The sequence below is a fragment of the Callionymus lyra genome, chromosome 11 (genome assembly GCF_982586985.1).
Source record: "Callionymus lyra chromosome 11, fCalLyr1.hap1.1, whole genome shotgun sequence".
NCBI classification, from domain to species: Eukaryota; Metazoa; Chordata; class Actinopteri; order Syngnathiformes; family Callionymidae; genus Callionymus; species Callionymus lyra.
The window spans coordinates 16833297-16840381 of NC_141828.1; positions in this window are offsets into that span (position 1 = coordinate 16833297).

The window sequence follows — 7085 nt, forward strand, 5'->3', positions numbered from 1 at the left end:
GGGAGACGTCCAGGATTGATGAAGTGTGGTGACAAACCTTGATGCTTGTTCAATCACACCTGGTTCGTGACAAGTTGGTAAAGATTAATTGATTGATAATGAAGAAGTTAGGGGAATAAAAATAGGAAATTATGTATCAACATGAAAATCCAAAGGGTAAATGATAAAATGATGTTGAAAGATAACTTTAATGTTTCCTGTTCTTTGAATTTGTAAAACATATTTATCTATGCCCGATAAGAAAAAAAACATTTCATCCTGTTCAAAATTGTGCTTCAGAACTTGCAACGTTTTGTCTGATCAAATGGGCTTTAGTGTTCCCGGAAAGCTGCAGTCATGTCTCCAAATACTCGGTGGTATGTTCTGCAAATGTTTGTGTGTGTGTATGAACTTTAATGAAACCAAAGCCAAATATTGGTGTAGATTCCTTTTTCTGAGTGAGATCATTGTGCGATCACACCCTACATTGATGTCATCCCCAAGTATTTGTGTGTTTATAGTACAAAGAAAACGAAGAAGGAATAAAACAAAAAAGAAAAAACGCATGTGCCAAAGTGTGTTTCTGCTAAAACTCTGGCCTGTGAGTTTGACTAAGAACTATTCTGGTGTCCTCTGGAACACCAGGAACATGACTAAACAGTGCTGGGAAAAGATACAGTACAGAGTTGTCAAACTGGAGATTGATGTTGCTACTGGCCAGAGAGTCTCTATAAATGATTAAACCTTTTTTTTATTATTATTATTCTGCTTGCTCAGGCAATGCAGCTCTTGAGAGCTTCATGTCAGGAGGACTATCATTTATGTAATGAGGCAGAAAAAAACAACAGTGAGTTGAATGTCCTCAGATGGCCTAGATAGATAGTGAAATCTTAAACAAGGAGGCAAGGTTTGAATAAAGTTTAATAGCAGAAACGCTTCTTCATTAATAATGCATTAGAAAAGCTCCATGTTTTTATTAAGAGGTAAACAAAAGAACATAAAGCTGTAACAAACAAACGGAATAGGTAGCCCTCGCCCTGCTTCACATGCAGTCGGTAGCTCTGGTCATTTAAGTTCTGGTCAGAGAACCCTTTGAATTACACCTTGAATGGACAAGTGGAAGCCATCAGGCCAGAGACCTTCATGGAAGTAGGTCCCTTCGTATGGACCATGAACCATAAGATTGACACAAAACATTCACTGATGGCTTTTTGGTAAGTGTTGAAAGTGTTGAAAGGATGGAATGAAGTTTACTAGTAGTATTACTTCTGACATTAATAGTTCAAATTGAGGCACTCTGTATTTACAAGAAGAAGAATAACTATCTTTGAAAGCTCCTGTTGTATCCTGTCTACAATCAGAGCTTCATTTCTTTTATATGCTGCTTAATCCCTTATAAGGTTTTCGAGGGGGCTGAAGCCTATCCCAGTTTCTTCGGGCGAGAGACGGGGGACACCCTAAAGGGCGCCAGCTTGTCACAGGGCACACAAAGACACAAAACCATTCACAAAGACACACTCATACCTACGGACAATTTCCCCAAGTTCCCAATCAACCTATGTATGTTTTGGGGAACTTCTTAGAAGTTAACAACATGTTGGGTCTTTGATGTAAACAAGCAGTTCAGCTTCCGTAACAGTGAAGGAATGTAAACACATTTTGTAACAGCTGATGTGGTCCAATCGCTGCTATCAACAAATCAGCCTGTTATCGTTCCAGAAATAACTAAATGTTTTGAATAAGCTAGTTCAAAAATCAGGTGAAGACTGACACCATCATCTGTATTCCTTTTCGACAGAGCCTGCTTTTCAGTTAAAATTACGCTTCAAAGTTGGCTTCAAATGGGTTCTGAAAACAATTGTATGGGTTTAAAACAAAACCAACAGCTCAAGACAATGTCAATATAACAAAAACAGAAATTACCATAAGGGGGGAAAAGCCCCTTTGTTTGTGTTAAGAGGTAAACATCCGATTGACCAAACAATTGGGGTTGTTTAGATCACTTGTGTTAAAATGTTTTAAAAGTAATGTAAAGTATGTATAAAGATACAATGTCTCCCACCGAGCCTTGGAACACTTTTGGTCCAATGGGAAGTGCTGGACTAGTGATTGGGATTTTGTTTGTATTTTTATATTACTTAGCACACTTTAAAATAAACATAGCGACTGATGGTAGAAGTTATCTACATTCACACACGCTGCAGGAAGGGTAGAATCCACCAATTCTTTCCTCCGCCTGCAATCAGGCTATTTAATAAAAATACTTTTATTTTTTTAATAAATGAACACACAAACAAACACACACTCTATGTACTATTTTTATCATTGTTGATATATTCATCCGTATTATTGTGCATACATTTTAATTCATTTATTATTGTAATTGATTATTGTTATAGTTTTTGTGAATATTTAACATGTGTACAGGTAGGTACATCTTCTTCTTATCTTATTCATATATTTAATATTCTATTATAAAACTGACTGAGAGTATGATCTGAACGTGCTGCCACAGTTGAAATTTGCGTGGAATCTGCTGTCAAAATGGAACCAGAAGCATCAAAATGAAAAGTATAATCACACTTATCACAGGAAAAAGCCAGACTGGGAAATTAGTGTCTGTATACTTGACTGTGTGTGCTGAGTCTTTCTGGGCGGCCGAAAGACAATGAGAGGAACTTAGATTAGAAGCAGATGGTGTCACGCAGAGTACAACGAATAAACACTTTCAGATAAATCAAGTGAGAAAATTAGGCAGAGCAGGAGTGCGTAACACGGTGCTGCTAAACAACCATCAGAAAGTCCGTCAAGCATTCGTAATTGCTTCAGACAAACACGTCCAGTCAAATCAAATAAACATAAGTAAATAATCAGGATTGTTTTTCTGCTTTGTTAACACTTTTCCACACTCAAACTGTTTTTCGTCAAGGTTTTATTGAAGTCTTGGAAGGATGGTTGCCTCTCTAACAAAGGGGTCTTCACGGGGTGACCACTCTCCATTAAGCAAAGGTGCAGCAGTGAAATGAGGTGATGGTTTGGCATCTGCGAATAAACCATCAAGTCTCGGGTTCATTAACTCGCCCCTGCGCTTCAAAACTCCAACTGTTACCTGACACAAGAATAACATTTCTCCAGAACCTTTTTTTTTGTGATTGTCAAATTCCTGATGCTCTCATCATGGAATCTGTTTCTGATGAAAGAAACTTTTTTTTTTTCTTATCAGGTCAGTCCAAGCTGTTCAACATTAGCTACACATGAACCTCAAAGTGTGGAGTTTATTGTCTTGTCAAAATGTCCTGATAATATTAATAAATGGTTACTGGTCATCTTAATGTATTATTAGCTAAAGTGTGTCCACTTCAAGGCCAACTAATGGGTTGGTTTGATTGTCTCTTAAATAGATCTTAAACCTCTATTGTACTCATCAGTATGTGTCTGTTTGTACAAAACTCTCTTTTCATTGAAATATTCACATTAAAAAAATGTCCTTTATGACTCAATAATGGATTCACTCCAGCTGTAATCACGCACTGCTTTTTTAATACAACGAGTCCCATGGCAGTAGAGACTTTTGATTGACGACGAGCAGTGACAAACCACGATTCTTGACCAATCGCAGCAGAGTGTGCGTGGTTATGGTAAACAAGTTTATTTCTCCAGAAAAAACATGTTTTAAATAGGCAGGGCTCAAACGCATGTGATTTAATATTATATTTGAATGTAATATTAAAGTAAAATGTTTGCGCAAACTGACACATACTGATGAATACAAAAGAAGTTTTTGTCTTGTCTCGCAAACTCCAAATGAGTCTAGAAGTCAGTAGTCCCTCTCGCTATATCATGGTTCACTTTCTGCAGTCTCTCCGTTTCACTGATATTTACTACATATTTAAATACATTTAAATTGTATGTCCATGATTCAATGTCTAAATCCAACTGTGATTCGTATCCTCATTGTGTTCTGTGTCTTGATTGTCCAAAAGACTTCAGTATATAAGAAGAAGGAAAATAATTATCCATGGAAAACGGCGTTACATACGAGGATGGGGAGGCAGCGCGGTCAGAGGAGCTGTAAATTACTCCTTCCAGACTGACAAGGCTACGTGACAGCCTGTCGTTTTTATAACTTTATTTGGTAATGGATTCATTAGATGCTGCTGTTAGCCACAGACAACGCCAAAACACAAACATGCTGTCCTCGTTGCACGCTGTTTAACAACAACATCTCTCTCTCCTTCCGTTTTACCCCAGAAACCAAAAAACACACAAACACCAATCAGGGTCAGTCACATTACACCTTTACTGACTTGTGTAAAACCCTGAATTTAACCACTAAGAACTAAAATAAACTTTGGTTCGCTATGGATGAAGTAGGAAAACAAGAGGAGTCGTTATATATTTTATAGGAGTTTAATCAGAATGTGGAAAATGTTCATGAAAGTTTAGTATAGGTTTATAAAGAGTGGAAATATATATTTGAATACATTGTGAAAAATTAAACCGTCACTAATTCGCAGATTTTGTTTATTGAAGAGAGTTTTCAGGGGCGTAACCCCCGCAATAAATGGGGGATCACTATATTTTTACCTTTTTTTTATCACTAATTTTCAGGATTATTTTCTAAGTATCAGAAGACAAGCTTACAAAACGACTTCCATACTTTAAATAATAAAAACAACAGAGAATATATAATTATTTATCAATTATTGGAACAATTATCCCACTATCTCCACTCTTGCGTTTTCCATTTAGTGTCGTGGTTGTGTGCATCTCATGTGAATTTGGGACGAAACCTCAATGTTCTTGGCACTAATGTATAATGTGTATATACAATATAAAATAATGAAAATATATTTCCCATATATACCCAGTGATAGTCAACAACTATTCTCTTTTTTAACTCTGCAGGACAGCAACATTAACTACAATCCACTGAACAATGAATTTCCTTTCAGATTTCAGTCCGGGAGACATTTTTTAAAAAGAATTTGTGAACACTGCGGTATAAAGTTCTGAATGTTTTAAGTGTTCCGTGTACGTACAAACGCTGGCTGCAGACATCAAAAACCTGGAATCAATAATAGCAGGAAATTCTCTCCTGGAACATTTAGTAATCTTCGACATCATTCCAGCGCACCTATGCTCAGATTGTTCCGGAGTCAGACAGTACATTTTCTTCAATACAAGGAAAAAATGCACAATCAGCAATTTATCTGCCCTGAAGGAAAAATACCTTATTTTTTTTTTCTTCTAGTTTGCTGCAACAACAACACAATGTTGTCATTATTTCCACTTCAAGAAATGGACCTGCGCTATCATCCAATGATTATGAACGCTGCCTAATCGAAGGAGCAGATGAGAGAAATGAAAATATCAAGTGAGAGGTGATGCCTGGAGACGTAACTCATCTTGGAATAATAACTCGCCCTTCCTTCAGCTTGTTGTTACAAATGGAGCTTCTGTTCAGCCTTCAAATCCTCCGTCTCTTGCTGTTGACGAATGTGTCGAGAAGGAACACAAAATCCTTCGCAGGGTTTAGCGCTTGGAAATTGGGTATAACATGGGATTTGTATTTGGAGCTTTTTCAGGGACAAGCAGATTTCAATGTGTCATTTTCCACTGAAAGAACAAACAAGAATTTTAATTCTTAAACATTAATCAGAACACATTATTGTATAATAAACAATACACTAAAATAAACAAAATATTTCATAAAGCTTTATAATTACATTATATCGATTTTAATATTAATTTTCAACTGATATTATTTGGGTTTATTCTGGATTTTTTTTAATAGTTTGCCACACAATTTATTTAAATAATCTATAAATGTTCTCTAGCAAACAGGTGAGGATGAATATTAAACGGATATAAATAAGTTGTCTAGTTTACAACATAATGTTGTAATAGAGAATTATTAAAGACCAGGAACGTGAACATAGAAGTTTCTTCAATACAAGCAAAAATGCACGCAATTTATCTGCCCTGGAGGAAAAATATTTTTTTTTTCTTCTAGTTTGCTGCAACAACAACAACACAATGTTTCTTTGACAATAAGCCAACTTAAATCACCTCGGGACTCGGTATATCGATATAGCTACATCCCTGCCTATGGTAACAAGCGGTGGGTAGTGACCTAAAGTGACCGAAAGTGAGTTGAGGGAGAAAAGTCTGAGCCTCCCTGAAGGAACAATACAAGCAATAATGGTTTATTTTGTGGGTTTCGTTGCAATTTTGTCTCATATATAGTTAAAAATACATATCAAACTGACTCAATACGAATTAACAAAAGTGCAACATATCCCATAATTATTGCACTGAGACATGGTTAGTTCAACTAGGTTAAGACATACAGTATATTGTATTAATGGCATCAGCAACAATTAGCTTGTTTGCTAATGAAAGCATCGTGATGAATTGAAACCCATAAAGGGAGCTAATACATGAGTAGAACTTCCACACTCGCAGCACCTTCTGTGCCCAGGGACCCAAGTCCAGAGCTCCTCCTCCTGCTCTGCTGAATGAGGAGATCTCACACGCTCCTAATAGTTCCCCTTCTTGTGTCTATACATTTTTGTGAAGGGAGTTATTTTCATTTTTTCGGGCCAATAAAGCGAAGCACAATTGCATTGTTTTATCTCTTGACATGTGTACATTACTGTTGATCTGCCCACGGCTCTTCAGTGGATCCCGGGGAGGGAAGTCTGGAAGTCATTAGCAGGCATCTGAGAAATGAAAATGTAATTGCAAGGAAAGGGGTTGGAATTGATAATGATTGTTCTTATGTAATATTCCTCTCTCGTTCTATCTTGGTGTAGGACTAACTGTGGGAAACTATGACGACTATGTGATGCACTTTTGTAAACATATATCACAAGGAGGTCAGGATGCTACGATGTAATCATCCGAGGATAAACCTCCTTTTTTTTTTTTTCCAATGCCGCCATGATTACATGACAAGAAGTGCTGCTAAAGCTGGCGTGCCTTACCCTGAAATTAGAGACACCGGCAGGTCCGTAATTGGGATCTTCTTTGTGGTCAAAGTAAACAAAGATTCCCTCTGTTCATAATTCTGGAAAGTGTATTAGATTCATAGCTGGCAGGAC